General features: G+C 38.0%; 4 long non-coding RNA genes across 4 annotated transcripts; 2 read left to right on the top strand and 2 right to left on the bottom strand.

Annotated features, from left to right (window-relative positions):
- Positions 1–2,994: 2,994 nt before the first annotated feature.
- Positions 2,995–3,884, bottom strand: LOC124205901. Its single transcript, XR_006879496.1, has 4 exons — positions 3,754–3,884; positions 3,463–3,688; positions 3,302–3,403; positions 2,995–3,236 (listed from the first exon to the last, which is right to left on the bottom strand). It is a non-coding gene; the product is annotated as an uncharacterized LOC124205901 (long non-coding RNA).
- Positions 3,885–10,078: 6,194 nt separating this feature from the next.
- Positions 10,079–11,018, top strand: LOC124205902. Its single transcript, XR_006879497.1, has 3 exons — positions 10,079–10,259; positions 10,319–10,481; positions 10,560–11,018. It is a non-coding gene; the product is annotated as an uncharacterized LOC124205902 (long non-coding RNA).
- Positions 11,019–11,379: 361 nt separating this feature from the next.
- On the top strand, positions 11,380–12,225 carry LOC124205903. The gene is made up of 5 exons (XR_006879498.1): positions 11,380–11,423; positions 11,492–11,537; positions 11,622–11,676; positions 11,833–11,892; positions 12,062–12,225. It is a non-coding gene; the product is annotated as an uncharacterized LOC124205903 (long non-coding RNA).
- Positions 12,226–13,206: 981 nt separating this feature from the next.
- LOC124205905 lies at positions 13,207–16,453 on the bottom strand. Its single transcript, XR_006879500.1, has 5 exons — positions 16,329–16,453; positions 16,038–16,263; positions 15,877–15,978; positions 15,570–15,811; positions 13,207–14,759 (listed from the first exon to the last, which is right to left on the bottom strand). It is a non-coding gene; the product is annotated as an uncharacterized LOC124205905 (long non-coding RNA).
- Between the last annotated feature and the right edge of the window lie 19 nt (positions 16,454–16,472).

The following is a 16,472-nucleotide window of genomic DNA, read 5'->3' on the forward strand; positions in this document are numbered from 1 at the left end:
TTAAATGTGGGTGAGTGTATTCTTTTGTTGCAAATTTTTCACTTTCAATGATGAATTCTTGCTATTAACCCAGCTCGATGATGTTCTATGATAAAAGAAAATTTTCTGAAGTTGCTTTTCAAAACCAGATTAACCTCAGATTTCATTCAATTTCTAAACTTGTTTTTTTTTTATAATTCCAGAATCATGTCCAATATGCCAATCTCAGTTTCTTTGACGGGGTTTTATTCTGCTGGATGACTTGTAATGTAAGTGAATGTTGGTTTTGTTGATAATGTTTGCAATGATGAATCACAACAGATAGGGACATATGATCAAAGATGATATTAACATCTGTTACTGAATCTCATTACAGCATCTACTTCAGGTGATAATACCGACTTGGTATTGACCTTTTTCTCTCTGATTTAGGCGCAAGAGGGATCCTGGCGAATTCGAGAAAATATTTCGTTTCCTGAAATTTGAATATATTTAATATAAATTCTTTTCGTCATTTTTGTACAGATTGTATATGACCCTTTTGTTAGATGGCAGCTTGATGGGTAAAAAATACAAGTGAGTTAATGTCAAATGTTACCTTGTATTGAGAAACACTTACATTTGACTTGATTCACTCAATTAGGATTTATTCATTATGAAGTTGGTAAGTCAATGTAAGCAATCAACCGGGTCCCACAACGTTAGTGTATCATATTAAGACGGTATGTAACTGACGCTAGGTAGTAGAATTGTTAACGTGAATCTAGGTTGTTTATCGTAAATCGGTTATCACGCGTGTGGAAAGAGTGTAATTGTAAAAATGCGGTTTATATAATCACGTGACTTGTCAAACTTAGAGAAGTCATATTCATTTCTAAGAGCTCTTACAGTAACTATGCGAATCAATTGGCTAAAAATATCGTTTTTATCGTTACCCGCAATACTTCCTTATTTTTCTTCTACGAGATTCTCTCTCTCTCGTTCCATTATTAGCTCCGAGAAAATTGATGACATTATGGCGAGACTTCAGTAAAAATTTGACGGATTTATCGTGAGCCTTATTTAATCCTCACGCCTTCTGCTTTGACGACATGTCAAAAGGAAGACGACGCCCAGATCAACCACGCCGCACCACCCAAGGTTTGGTGGTTGTTGTGGACTTGTAACACTATTATGCTTGTTTTTCATTTGTTTCCATGTGTCTGCGATCTTCATCCATGCAGTATACTACTGAGGCATTCCTTTCTGTGATGGTCTAATGGGAGTGTTTATATTTCTCAAGTGCATCATAACAATGATTTGATAATAACAAAATCCCAACGTATATAACAATTTTCTCATTGAGGACTATATTGTAAGTAAAAAAAAAATTATTGATAATCACTATCCGAGCTTTCCCACCTGGGTGTCAAAGAGGACATAATGTTTTACCACAATCGGAAACTTCAGCTATAGCATTACCTCCCAACTGATAGAATCATTAGGTCGATAACGACACGCGACTAGCTTTTAATCTCCAATTGAGAGAGCTCTGGGGTGATCATCAAACACGTGGTTTTTTGACAGAAATAAATTATATAAGAATTGCTCATCAGAAGAGTCGAACCCGGGCTCCAATAATATTAAAAAATTTAATAACATCAATTTTTTCTTACTTTATTCAACAAATTTAAAAAGGTTTCAATTCAGGGGATGGCTACACTACATTCCGATAAGCTAAACATTCACAACATTCATTAATTTGTTGTAAGTTCGCTTAAATGTCTGTTGTAATTTGGTCAAACTAGATTTCTCTTCCTTCAAGCTGATGTTAGAAATATTGGCGTCGTTTGCAGGTGATCCAACTTTGACAGTTCGACTGGGCTCTGTTGGTGCTGGACTGGTGAAGGTATTCGTTGCTACTGGTGTTTAGTTTGATGCTGGAAAGGTAGGTTAGGTTGTGTACGGAATTCAATGTGTCTGTTTCATATTATTTAATAAGCTTACAAAATCCTACACTACATTTATTCAATTAGGACATGATTTGCAAAAACTTGTAAGTTCGCTTTAATTTAATTTTAAGTTGAAGTCATTTGGATATTAAACTAAATTTCTCTTTTTCTAAGTGATCAAAAAATATTTGCATCGTTTTGACGTTTTCAACGGGTGCATGAGTGATCCTAGTCTTAGTCTGTGAGACAGGACACGAGAAGAAAGGGATGTTTATTATTTTGTATTATTTGCTGTTGAACATTATATTCAATTTACTTTTTTCTTTTTTGAGAGGAAATTTAGTTCGTTTTTTTCTAATTTTATCGACTCACGCTAGTTATAAAAGAAATATGGCAATGGTGCATCTCGCCTTCAATGCAATTATTCCGTTCGCGCCTTTATGGACGCCTTACTGTCACTCTGTTAGGGATCAGGGGCGGAGCCACCACGGCGGAGCTTCTTAATTTTTTCATTTCTCGTCGTGGTCGGAGTGGAGACGGTCGCCTGGTCGCCATTTTCCTGGAATTTGGAAATTCCTGTCTAGTTGGTTATCTCTCTTCTAATTGTGCTACTTAACTACTTAACTCTCGAAACCGGAAGTACGCGTACGTACAAAAAAAAACATGAACTTTACTACAAATTTTATGAGGATCACGAATATGTGGTTCTTTTGTGCGTCGAATGAAAATTTACTGAACTACTGACTGAAATGAGAAAACCGGAAGTAGAAAAAAAAACATATTATCAAAAATCTAACAAGTGAGCTTTGTTGGTGGAATAGTTATCGTCAGTTTTCACTAAAAAATTTTCACACAACAGCTGCCGATAAATGTTTTAAAATATTTGCAAAGTAACTGAAACTGACTGTTTTGACAGCTGAAAATTATCGAAAAGCCATCTAGCGTTAGAAAAAAGAGTTCACACTTCTTTTACGCGCAAGAAGGGCCTGATTTTGGAATTATTACACAGACAGAGATTTTAACGCTATTATGATTATTAGATTACTAGTAGATAATCTACGAAAATAAGTCAATTGTTCGGTACCTGGCCATAATCCCTTGGTGAGTGACTGCAGGTATCGAGGTGTGTCACAGCAACTGAAGTGATCCAACTCGCCAGTGAAGCAAGACAAGTTGTGTAGCAGCACAAGAAGCGCTGAAGCAGTGAAGCTGGATGAGCGTACGTCTTGAAGATAAGGATGGAGCGGAACGTTGGTGGAAGTTCCTCTTCTGTCATGGACAAAATCCAGCATTGACTCAAGGATGTCCGTGGGGATCTTGTGTGCTCTGTAAAAAAAAATGTGTTACATTAATGAAAATATAAAAATTTTAAAAAGCATATCAATCTTTACCTTTTCTAAGAAGCACACTGAAATGTTCATGACGGAAACTTGTAATAATCGAATTACAGCAACCAACTCCATTACTCCTCAGGTGGGGTAAATTTCCTGATGCTAATGAAAGTGTTATGAAGTATTGCAGTAGCGTGGTGATAGGTGATATTGATGCTTACCTTTATCATATGAGTGATGATTTAGTAAGGTATTTGACATAGTTTAGTTGGTGTGGTAGCAGTAATGGGAAAATACCTTATACCTGCACATTTATATTCCACTATATGTGTGCTTCAAACATGGGTTTTAGGCTTTTGACAGCATAGGGATCTAATAGATGGAAAGTGACTGAGTGCTAGAAGTCAACTTGTTGGGATGGCTGACAGTAGCTAATAAGCTATGCATCTAATATTTGAAGAAATAAGTTGGTATAACTTGAAAATAAGGAAACTAGTTCAAGATAAACCTACACAAGATACGAAGATCCATTTGGTATTTGAAATCACAGGAATATAAGTATAATTAGCAACAATTTGTTTTGTTTCGCCCATTTTTTCGTCTCGTTTCATGACATGGGGACGTAGACAACAAAAACGACAGTGGCGACATCTAGTAATGAGTTTTTAATCTTATGTTAGTTGCAGGGTGTCGGTAAAGTGCAGGGTGCAGGTGCAGGTTGGACGAGGGGTAAAGTGCGGAGTCTGGAGTGCAGGGTGCGGTTGGTGGTAAAATGCAGGTCCATATGCCGCTCACAGAAAGTGCAGGTTAGGTTTTATCTCTAAAAAAAACTGTTGGTGTAATAATTTAATTACAATGAAACTTTTTTTTTATTTTTATTTCGTTAAATTTTGAAAAGTTGTCAACGTGAATTCTGCAATTAACCAAATCGTTTGGCGCAGTCATCATTTTTTCCATCTTCAGCGTGGCAGAAGCCACATGGTATTGACAACTTTTCAAAATTCGTTTTTCGTCCACCCCATAGCAGATGCAGATTGTTGACTTGTCAAAAAATTCCTTCCTTTTCCACAAAAATTCCGCAAAAATTACCAATTAATTCATAGGTAAATTCTATTTTATTTCTGTGCAAATTGTTGGTGTATTGGATCACGTTTCATATTTTTCATTATAACCTGTAGGAAAGGATGTGAAAGGAAACAGTAGCCTATTAATAGCCTACCATCAACTCCTTCATTAAAAATTATTCTTCTGCTGAATGTATCATTCAGTTTATACAGGTAAAAACCAATCATAGCTTAGTCACAATTAAAAATTACTTTTTCAGATATTTAGTCAATATTCATCACAATTATTGGTAGCTAGTGGCTTTGATGTTGGTAAGTCTAACAACACCGTGACATGAATTGTTTTTCTCTTAATGATGCAATTGTATGACAAGTGATACTCTTCACCCATGAAAGTGATAAAAGTTTGGATTATGACACTTTCTTGTAATATTTGATTGCAGACACCTTTCTAAATATGGAACTTAACCCATTCAATTGTGCAGGGTGCATGGAATTTACATTTTACTTTTGTTGTTGGCTTCAAAAACATGTACAAAAAGTGAAGGCTAGTAACATAGTAAATTAAGTAAGATTTTAAAATTAAATGTACAAATAAATTTCCAAAAGTTTGATGATTCTTATGATATGGATTTTCTGAAGGAAAACTTTTGGTCACAAGTTGGGCTGACACTTTAAAAATTCTGTTTTTGTAGGTTGTTCCATGGGCAAGGGTATATCCACCCGACAAAACTTAAAGTCGACAAGACCTCGACAAAACTCCGACAGAGGTCGATTTTACCCCGACAGTTCCCGAATTTACTCCGACAAAATGCGATTTCCCCCCGACTGGATTTCCTACGTGTTTGTTTATTAAATATCCCTGTAACTTTTGTTAATAACGTCATTTGTATTTGAATGTCATAAATCAAGGCGTTGTTTAAAAAAAAACAGAGGGAATAAATCAAAAATTAATTAACGACGGCGAGAAATTTTGCACAGATCACAAAATGCAATTAATCACAAAAGCAATTAGAAAAAAGTAGTTATCTTAAAACGATAAAACTAACGAAACAATTAAACATCATAATCATGCTCCCTATTCCTCATAGTCAACCAGCCAAGATGGGCGCTTAGTTCTTCTAGTACTTGTTGCCAGTACCACTTGTGGGTTTCTTTTTCTCTTCTCACCTCTTGCATCGATATCTGTTGTCATCTGTGTCTTTCTTGGCCGGCCTCGAGACTTTGGAGCTGGTGCCTGGTTGGCGACGGGATCAGAGTTTGTTTGCATCTTTTTAGGTCGCCCTCTTGCTCTATTTTGTTGGTCATGCTGAAAAGCGGTAGAGTTTTCAGGGGTTGGCACTCCAGCAGCAGCAGGGTTGATTGCGAGAACAGGCTCCAACGGCTGAACCATAATGGCACGCTGCAATAGTTGTGTTGCGCTTTGAGACTCAGTACCCACTGGATGCATGTTAAGCCAAACTGCGTCGTCTGGTAACATAGCGGTTATTGCCGGCTGAAGAGGTCTAAATGAAAAAGGGAAAGTTACTACAAATAAAAGAGCCTAAAATGGCGTCAAAAACGAACCTGTTCCAATGTTGGATGTTTTCTATCGATTGATTGACGTCTGTTACAGGCAAAGTCCCTTCCACAGCTGAAGAGCATCTGATTGGAGAACATCGTTGTGAAACGAGAAATTATTATGCCGTTGACCATCGTCTGCCAACGTAATTAATGGCTCAGGATAATCGACGACTGCAAATATAAAAATAAAAGTTAAATTTACAAATAAATGGCAGCTCATTCCTCAGCAAGCCTACCATCAGCATCGGCAGGTTGGACTTCTGCTGGCTGTATATGTCTTGGAACCCTAGCCTGTCCAGCTGTAGCCCTGCCACGTCGAACATTGCCATCTGGACGCGCTGGCCTCGCCGATGTGTCAAAAGTTGGGCGAGGAAGATCTCGGTCAGGCTCGAAAAAATTACACGCGAGCTCTAAAAAATTTGAGATGTTTATAACTCCTTCGTCATATTTCGTCCACATTTCATCGATTTTTCGGTCAACCAGTCGAGCTTTGACTGGCTTACTTTTCCCCAAAGTGAATGCGTGTTTCACAGCTTGTAAATCTAATTCAGTATCAGCGTTTGATTTAACAAGGGCCTCTGAACATTAATTAAAACAGTTAGTCAAAGGAAAAGTATTTGTGAAACAAATCTAGTATAACTTACTCATAAAGTTGAAAAAGTTAGGGTGGGCCACCATGACCCTTCGGTTAAAATAACGATTCCAACATTCAATAGAATTGTTGGTACGTTTTGAATTCCGATAGACAGAAAAGGTTTCTGGTTTGACTTTGCATATCCAGTAGTCCCAGTAGTATGTAAACAAAGCCGCAACTCCTTCTTGAATGGGTTGAGGTTGAGTTGCAAGGTCAGCTTCATACTTATCCCGGATAACCTAAAGACAGACATTATTAGTTATCACACACAACAATTAGAATAATTGCAAAGAAGATCTATACCTGGAAACCCTCTAAAATATCCTTTGCAGGGAGAATGGCAAGAGCTATATGATCTCTTTAACAATTTTGAACACAACACCTTTTTGCTTGTATGCAACCGATAATCCAAGTTCACTTGCCTTTCTGTAAATGGCTTGGCCATAATGAAACCAACAACCCTTTGCGACAGCGCTCGGAAATGCTACCGTCATTGCCCCAAGAATCGCAGGCTCAAAATCAGAAATACAGTATTTAATGTTACAAAGACTGATGCCTGGAAACTCCAATGAAACAGTTTCCTTAATGTGATACAACACATCACTATAGAGCAGCTGGTTTCTGTGCGTCATCAATACGTACGCGAACGGAAAAGAATGTCCTTGATAATCAACGTGAATTGTATACACTTGGTTGAACAACTCAGGGGCAGATCTAAAAGTTCCGTCTGACGCTAAAGTGGTGGCATCACCAAGAAGAGCCAAAATCGAGAGGGAAATAAATATGACGCCGTACATTGCGACGCCACCCACCACTTTGTCAACGATCTTACTAAAGAACGGTTTACCCTCGTGTGTTTTACTGCATAAATAAATTAATTAGTAAAACAAATACAATCTTTGTTAAAAAACATTCTTACCCATAATCGTCGAATCTGGTACAAATGTCTTCAATATCGAGTACAGATTTCGGCAGAGAGGGCCCATTCTTTCTCCTTGCATTTTGCATTCTTTTTTGAATGGCGTCATCGAACGAAGCTGGCACGTCAGCATAACTGTGACAATTTAAAGCATGTTTTAAGAAAGTACAAATCATGCACAAATACAATATTTACCTGGTGCGATGAATTTCTCTAAAAATGTCACTTAAATTGCCAGGTTCAGCAGCAGCTTTAGCGACACATTCATTAACTAGGGCAATTCTTCGCAATTCTTGAGTTTCTGGACCATGATTATGAGGGGATTCATTAAGAACGTAAACTCCATTTCTCATCGTCATTCGATTCGGACAATCTTGTGACTGTTTCAAACGACAATGGAGGTAACAAACATGACCCGTAAAGAAAAACTAAATTATTAAGGTATATAGAGTGCACAGTCAATGAAAACTACTTGCCTGTTTCTTTCCACGAGATAAATCATGTCGTCGGGTGTCACGTAATGAGTAGCTCCATCTCGATCTCCTGGAAGTTTCCTAACGTTCTTAAATCCAGCTCGAATATTAACCATTTAAAAATCAGTAGCAGCTTCAGATTCAGACGCAATGGCGAAAGGGAATAGTGGGTGAATGACAGGAGAGATGATTGACATCGACAAAATGAAACAATAAGTGACACACCCCCATATACTCACACCTTTCCTCCTTTTCCATTCTTTTATTCTCTTCCTTTCCCTCTTTCAATTTTCCCACCAGAATGAACGATTATAAAAGACATCGTAAGCGACATCTTCCGTCAAGTTCAGTTTGTTGATAACCTCAAATCGGGGGAAAATCGCCTTTTGTCGGAGTAAATTCGGGACCTGTCGGGGTAATATCGACCTCTGTCGGAGTTTTGTCGAGGTCTTGTCGACGTTAAGTTTTGTCGGGTGGAACTCCACTTTCCGTTCCATGAAGGTTGAACGAATTAGGAGTTATCTATTTCATCGTAATTGCTGTAATTGTATTTCAACATTAGTTATCAGATAATTTTACCAATTTCCATAAAAATTTATAGAGGAATAGCCAAAAACAAAGGTACTTTATAACTGGTATGTAACTTTGAAAATTTTTAACATATTTGTGGTTATACAAATTATTAATGATGCCGAAATATTAACTTTTAAAATTTGAACTTTTTCCCAATCCAACCTAGACTAGTGTTGCTTGATAAAAATCTGTAGATTAAAATGGGCACTTTCGTAGTCAATATCATACTTTCGAATTGTTTGTGCAGCTAAGCAGGCTAGTGGGGCCACATTTTTAACTTGGCTGTTGAGTAGGTGTAGTATTAGGGTCCCGGACATTCAGGCCAGTGGCATTCAGGCCAGTGGCGGGGACTTTCAGGCCACTGGCCTGAATGTCCAAATCCTTTCAGGCCAGTGGCGCTAGTAAGCCTGTTTCCGGCGTGTACTACCAGCGCCACCACACCACGCTGAGGCAGCTCCGATCAGTTGCGTGTTGGCGGTGATTGTGGAAGGAGCTGCTGCTGGTTAGGGGTATCATCTTTACTCCCCTTCCGTTTCGATCGTTTTTTGTCAGAGTGCATCATTTAATCGTAATGAAAAGACAGACACAGTTTAAATTTTATACAAGTGTTTTTTATTATCGATAACAACACAGGATTTGTTACAATATCAAGACGGCTATTCGGCCGCTTTCGGGAGGGTGCTGAGCGCCGCCTCCTTGAGTGCCGCTTCCTCGTCTTCGGCTGACAACTGTAGCTCTGGTTCCGACTCGTCGCCCGAGTCGATCCTTAGGCCCCGTTTCGGGACCGGGCGCGGTGGTTGCCCCTGTACTGTCGTCTGTGCTGGTACCGGTACTTGGGCCGGCTCTTTCAGGAGATCGTCCTCCTTCTCGCTAGGCAACTCTTCCAAATCCTCTCCGTAGAGATTCTTGGCCGAGTCTGCTAGGTCTACCTCGATCTCTTTCGCTGATCGGAGGCTTTTACGCCGGGCCGCCTGTTTCGCCGCTGCCTCTACCAATTCCTTTGACGGAGGGTTGAACAACGAACTCCTTCGGGGCTTCGGGGTTTTAACCGGTTTAGCACCAGGTAATTCCTCGTCGCACCTCTCCAGGAGAATCCTCACGTCTTCGGCTAGGACAGTTACTACTTCAGTAGTGAATTTTTGTCGCGGACTTCGGCCGGACAAGCGCCTTGCCTTTCGTAGGCTTGGGGCTAATTGGACTCAGAAGGACCGGAGGGTTCAGGATTTGGGATTGGGCCTCTTTCGAAGCTGCCGCCTCGTGAGTGATAAAAGTGAAATAAGTCGCTTACAATAAAAATATCTGGTAAAAAAGCAATCGTTTGCAATAACATTGGGGAGACTAACCAACTCTATAACCTATAACTTTAACAAAATAAAATCGAAAGACACTCTGAAGATCTTAAGACTAACGGTTTTTTTACCAGGGATGCCAGAATGCGAACTGAAAATGTCACAAAACACTTACAATAAAAAAAAAAAATTTCGAACATTATTATTCCCAACTTATTTACAATGATAAATAATTGAAAAATAATAATAACGACAAGTGGTATCTATATTCATTAAATAAGAAATAGTGATAAACTTATAACCATGGTGTATTACTGTATTAGTATGGTGGGGGAACTTATGGTTGGAATCGGCTATCTCGGCTGAAGCCAGTGGTCGGCTATGATCAGCGCTGCCTGGTGGACAATTGGGTGAACTATGAGCTATAAACGGTTTGAAAATTTTCTAAGTCCGATTGCACTTTGCTTATGTGACTCGCCTGAAGGATACACTTGGCTTGATGAGTAAAGTGCATTTCTTTTTTGATGAGATAATTAACAACAAATAGTTTTTTTATTTATAGGTTCCTTCTAAACTTGGAACCAGTGGAATATATGTTCAAGTTATCATTATAGAACACAAACAGACGCCTTTTAAAATTCTCTTACTTCTCTGCTATTGCTAACTAGTGTTGCAAGGTTGCAAGGTGTGGCACGATACTCGATACCCAACTCAATCGATACTTAGTATTACGATTTTCTTTTTATTGGTATTTCACGGTTAATTAAATTTCTAATAACTGGAATGTTCTTTTTACTTTCTAGTTTGGTGCGAGCCGACTGACGTGAACAAAGCTTCTAAGCCATTAAAACTGGTCTTGATTTCATCCAACCGGCCAACCGGAACTGCCCGACATTAGAGATGTGAATCTGAGTCAGACTATTGAAGAGATTCAAGAACCTCTCGCCAAATGATGCATACCCTACCGTTGCTGGATGCTATGCTATGCATCATGATCACCCTCATTCGTTTCTGCCTGTTAAGTTTGACTGCCGGATTTATCACTGGAATACTCAACGGCTGGGACCAAGATAATTAGATTAATGCCGTTTGGGGTGCAACCGCAGCTTATTCACTCCGACATTCCCCCGCTGTCCCTGACTCCCTACAGCCCTTTCAAATTTAAAATCATCTTGAGAATGTCGAACGTGGTATTTTTGTAAACCATATTTTATTCTTTACAAGTTACAATACAATCGGACTCCGGAGCGGAGTACTTTGAATTTTGGGTATAATTTACTACCACATTTATCCGTATTCATTTTGAACATCTACACGCATTCACGGTAAATCATGCATGAGTGAAATTGATTTAAAATCTATATTTCCAATAGAAATTCTTTGGGTTTAAACTTCAGTATCTAACAACTTATTTTCAATTTGAAAGCAACTTATTTTCTATTTGAAAGCATTTTGAAAAAAGTAAAATAGTATAACACACAAGCTGGCAATGCTGCTACAACAGCTGCAGCCGACGAATTGCAGTTTTGTATTTATCTTTCAATCATAGCCTACGTAAGTTTAACTATTGTAACTTACGTAGGCTATGCTTTCAATCGTCAAAGAAGTTCATTTCAACTTGAAGCAGCATGGAGAGTAGCGACTTTCAAGTAGCGAAGGAATCGGGGGTAAGATAATTTTTGTGAAACTGTAAACGTTTGTGTAATCTCAATGAAGAACCTAACTATTAACCCAGCTCGATGATAATTTTATGATATTCAATGGTTTTTACTGATACCCAGGTACAATTTGTCAATTTTAACAATATTTGCTATTTGAATCATGTGTTATTAATAATGAAAATGTTATGCTTGATGGAACTACAGGTGAAGCAGTAGATGTGGCAATCCGGGTTGAATTTTTTCGGATGATCAGACTGTGGTGAGATTCGGAATATAAAAATTTTAGTTATTGTTGGAAATATGTAGAATAGTTTCAAGTTAGATGAAAAATGTGTGTTCTTGATTTAAGTTAACCATATATCAATATTCTTTTTAAAAATTTTGTTCTAATGTCCTGCATTTCATTTATAAATAGGTGTTAAATCATCTGTTGTTGATGCAACGAGCAATGTGGCCAGACCTTTTAGGGTTGTGGGTAAGAATATTCCTTTAGTAATCTAGTTCTCCTTTCAATGATGAATTCTCGCTCTTAACCCAGCTCGATGATATTTTGTGATAAAATAAATTTTCCTGGTGTTCCATTGATACCTTTTTTGTCTGACATTAAATTCAAGTTTTCTAAAATATGTGTTTAATATTTGCAGTGAATGTGCTGCTCCAAATTTGTGTCTTGGTACTTCCATTCTAAAACTTATTCCATGGGATATGCTGTCATTGTATAAGTGAAATGTTGACTCTTTATATAAGTATTTCAAAAAGATGAAAGGAACAATAGGGACCTAAGATCAATAATGATTTGTTTCTGAACCTAATATAAGCATGCTTATATTAATAATAATAATGCTGACAATATTTTTGGTATCACTAGGTGGCTAAAGTTGTGTCCGCTAGATAGATAAGAGCACGATCGTGATAAGAGTATCTTACGGTATTCCGCCATTGTTTTTTTTCGAGCACTGATTGAAAACGTACCGTTGGATACTCGTCAGTACAGCGTACTTTTCTTTCCTACATTTTTTTCATAAAAATTATAAATCCTATGTGGATTCTTAGATGTCACTGAATTTAATTATTTGCGTGTTGATTTAGTTATTTGTGTGGTAACTGGTAACATAGCCTTTAAGACTACTGATTCTAATTCTATTGTCGAACATGAAAATAACTTAAAAAAAGTAATGGAGTTCTATTGTCGCGTAGTGGAGTTCTACTGTCGGCTGTCGGGGCACTGGAGTTCTATTGTCGGGTATTTTCAATTATATTTATAAATAGAGACCTTATGTCTTTGGAGTTCGTCTGTCGCATATAAAGAAATTTTAAAAAATTATTTAAAATAGTGGGGTTCTACTGTCGTTGGAGTTCTACGGTCGCCATACCGATGGTTCACAGGTTCATCCTTCAGGTATAAATTTACCAGATGTTGAGTCGTCAGAGTTGATATTTCATAATGTAGGCTTTAAATTATTTGTCAACTTGATTGTATTTGCAATTTTCAAATAACTTTAAGTTTTGTTACAAGTTTATAACACGAAGGTAAAGGATTTGATTGCATTGCATTTGCCGCCTGATACAGGCGATTGTATAGCATCTAGCGGAGAAATTCGATACTGCCTATCGGCCATTGCCATTCATCGTCTGCTACTTAACTTTTTCATTTCTAAGTTCTAACGTGGTCGGAGTGGAGATGGTCGCGGGTCGCCTGTTCGCCATTTTCCTGGAATTTGGAAATTCCTTGTCTAGTATCTCTCTTCTAATTGTGGTACTAACTATTGTTAAATATAATTTGTTGTCATTTCGTTTTCATTGAACATTCATCGCTGTCAAACAGTAACGATATTTGTTCTTGTCCAGCCCAGCTTGTGATTCATTGCTCAAAGTAATTTGCATGTTGAAATTTTCAAAAAATAGTTTTGTTCTGGTTTCATTGAAGTGAAAATAGTTAATGAACCTTAAAATTGTGTGTGTTAATCTTTCTATTTTATTCAGATTTCCTGACTTCAGAAGTTGGTGAGGTGTTAAGTGACGATGAGGTGTTAAGAGATCTGCCAGATTGACCAGGACTCGTGTTCATCACCAAATTATTTCATGTAGTAATTTACCTGTTAAGTGAACACTAAGATTATGTTGTGATTCCTTTTCCTAAGTTGAGACATCAAAATTTTCGTAAATGGGTTTTTTGTGCTAGGATTCATTTTTGACAGGAAAATTAAACGAAGGGTTTTTTTGGGGGGGAAAAGGTACTTTGGATTCTTAAATTTTATTTCTGAAAGATTCAAACCTAACTGTAAATTCCTTGACCCTTGTTCTGTGGCGTTGGAGGACAGCGTCATTTGACGGAATTTTCGAGTATTGTACATATCTTTTGTTCCTGTTCCCAGAAAATTGACTCGGTTTCAGCCATGTCAAGCGATTTCGTAATGAATGGTCTCAATTAGATATTGTTTTTTATTAGCTTGACTTTACTTCTCCCGAGATTAGTTGCTCCTGACTAGTAGTTGCTATTTTCCGTATCAACTTCTTCCTAATAGTAATTGCCACAATCTTCTCCTGACTGAATGTCTTGGATGCAGTTTTATCACGGCCGTGTTCACAGTTTGACTGATCGGCGATTTCACGTAGTCATACAATTAACACAGATTGGGATGAATTTTGTTCTTTTATTTGAAGATATCTAAAAAGATTTTCCAAACATCAACCAGCCCTTTTCTCTTGCTAAATAAACTATATATATTTGTTTACGATATGTAGTGTTGGTTAAAAGTATTGATTCTTAAAGTTGAAATGTGAAATTAAAAACAGAAATAAATAGTTGGAATTGCATTTATTTTCCCACCTCCGCCCACAATTCCTCCACTTTTCATACAATATACATACATAAAAACATACATGCATACACTTAAGTTAACCCGTTGGCTGCCACGCCATACAACCCGTAGGTTGTACTCTCTACTACTCTACGCGTCACGTCAGAAGGATCCATGACCAAGGTGGGACTTGCCATTGCTGACAAGTCCGGGCTGACACGGTGACAGGAGAAGATGGAATGCACAACCTCTAGAATCCATCACCGTATCGACAAGGGGGAAGTCCCTATGGTGCATTGCCTAACAGGGCCTTTCGGCGAATCTGGGCTGGTGCAACTGTCCGACCCCGCGGCAAATAAACCACGAGACCGAACAGCGCGGGCCCGTGCTACAGAGCTAACATGGGGAACAAAGGCGTGGCAGCCAACGGGTTAACTAACGAAAACATATTACCAACAACAAAGGATGTTCCGCAGCTGACATTTTTGACACACTGGCGACGTTTTTGGTGACGAACTTCTCAACGTCTCCTCTGCAATACCTGAAAGAGAAAACAATTCTTATGAAATGACATGGCAGTTAAAGTTGCACATTGGTACCTACATGGATCAGATTTTCTGCTCTAAACTTAAAAAGGGCACTTCTATTTGCTTAAAATCTAGCTGGCAATATCAAGAAATGTACGCAGAATAGAGCTCACTTGCTGGATTCATGCAAATTTTCCGGAACTATACCGGAAGTAAGCGATAGCGCCTTAACCATTGAGCTCCCGTCAAAATAAACCAGATATTCGTGATCTCCATGAAATTTGGGATCGATAAAGTGTGATTTAAACGAAATCCAAAATTTGGCCAAAATCGAGAATTTTCCTGAACTATAAGTTCAGGATAACTCTCGAAACCGGAAGTACGCGTACGTACAAAAAAAAACATGAACTTTACTACAAATTTTATGAGGATCACGAATATGTGGTTCTTTTGTGCGTCGAATGAAAATTTACTGAACTACTGACTGAAATGAGAAAACCGGAAGTAGAAAAAAAAACATATTATCAAAAATCTAACAAGTGAGCTTTGTTGGTGGAATAGTTATCGTCAGTTTTCACTAAAAAATTTTCACACAACAGCTGCCGATAAATGTTTTAAAATATTTGCAAAGTAACTGAAACTGACTGTTTTGACAGCTGAAAATTATCGAAAAGCCATCTAGCGTTAGAAAAAAGAGTTCACACTTCTTTTACGCGCAAGAAGGGCCTGATTTTGGAATTATTACACAGACAGAGATTTTAACGCTATTATGATTATTAGATTACTAGTAGATAATCTACGAAAATAAGTCAATTGTTCGGTACCTGGCCATAATCCCTTGGTGAGTGACTGCAGGTATCGAGGTGTGTCACAGCAACTGAAGTGATCCAACTCGCCAGTGAAGCAAGACAAGTTGTGTAGCAGCACAAGAAGCGCTGAAGCAGTGAAGCTGGATGAGCGTACGTCTTGAAGATAAGGATGGAGCGGAACGTTGGTGGAAGTTCCTCTTCTGTCATGGACAAAATCCAGCATTGACTCAAGGATGTCCGTGGGGATCTTGTGTGCTCTGTAAAAAAAAATGTGTTACATTAATGAAAATATAAAAATTTTAAAAAGCATATCAATCTTTACCTTTTCTAAGAAGCACACTGAAATGTTCATGACGGAAACTTGTAATAATCGAATTACAGCAACCAACTCCATTACTCCTCAGGTGGGGTAAATTTCCTGATGCTAATGAAAGTGTTATGAAGTATTGCAGTAGCGTGGTGATAGGTGATGTTGATGCTTACCTTTATCATATGAGTGATGATTTAGTAAGGTATTTGACATAGTTTAGTTGGTGTGGTAGCAGTAATGGGAAAATACCTTATACCCGCACATTTATATTCCACTATATGTGTGCTTCAAACATGGGTTTTAGGCTTTTGACAGCATAGGGATCTAATAGATGGAAAGTGACTGAGTGCTAGAAGTCAACTTGTTGGGATGGCTGACAGTAGCTAATAAGCTATGCATCTAATATTTGAAGAAATAAGTTGGTATAACTTGAAAATAAGGAAACTAGTTCAAGATAAACCTACACAAGATACGAAGATCCATTTGGTATTTGAAATCACAGGAATATAAGTATAATTAGCAACAATTTGTTTTGTTTCGCCCATTTTTTCGTCTCGTTTCATGACATGGGGACGTAAACAACAAGTGCGACAGTGGCGACATCTAGT

The sequence above is a fragment of the Daphnia pulex genome, chromosome 10, assembly GCF_021134715.1.
Source record: "Daphnia pulex isolate KAP4 chromosome 10, ASM2113471v1".
NCBI lineage: Eukaryota > Metazoa > Arthropoda > Branchiopoda > Diplostraca > Daphniidae > Daphnia > Daphnia pulex.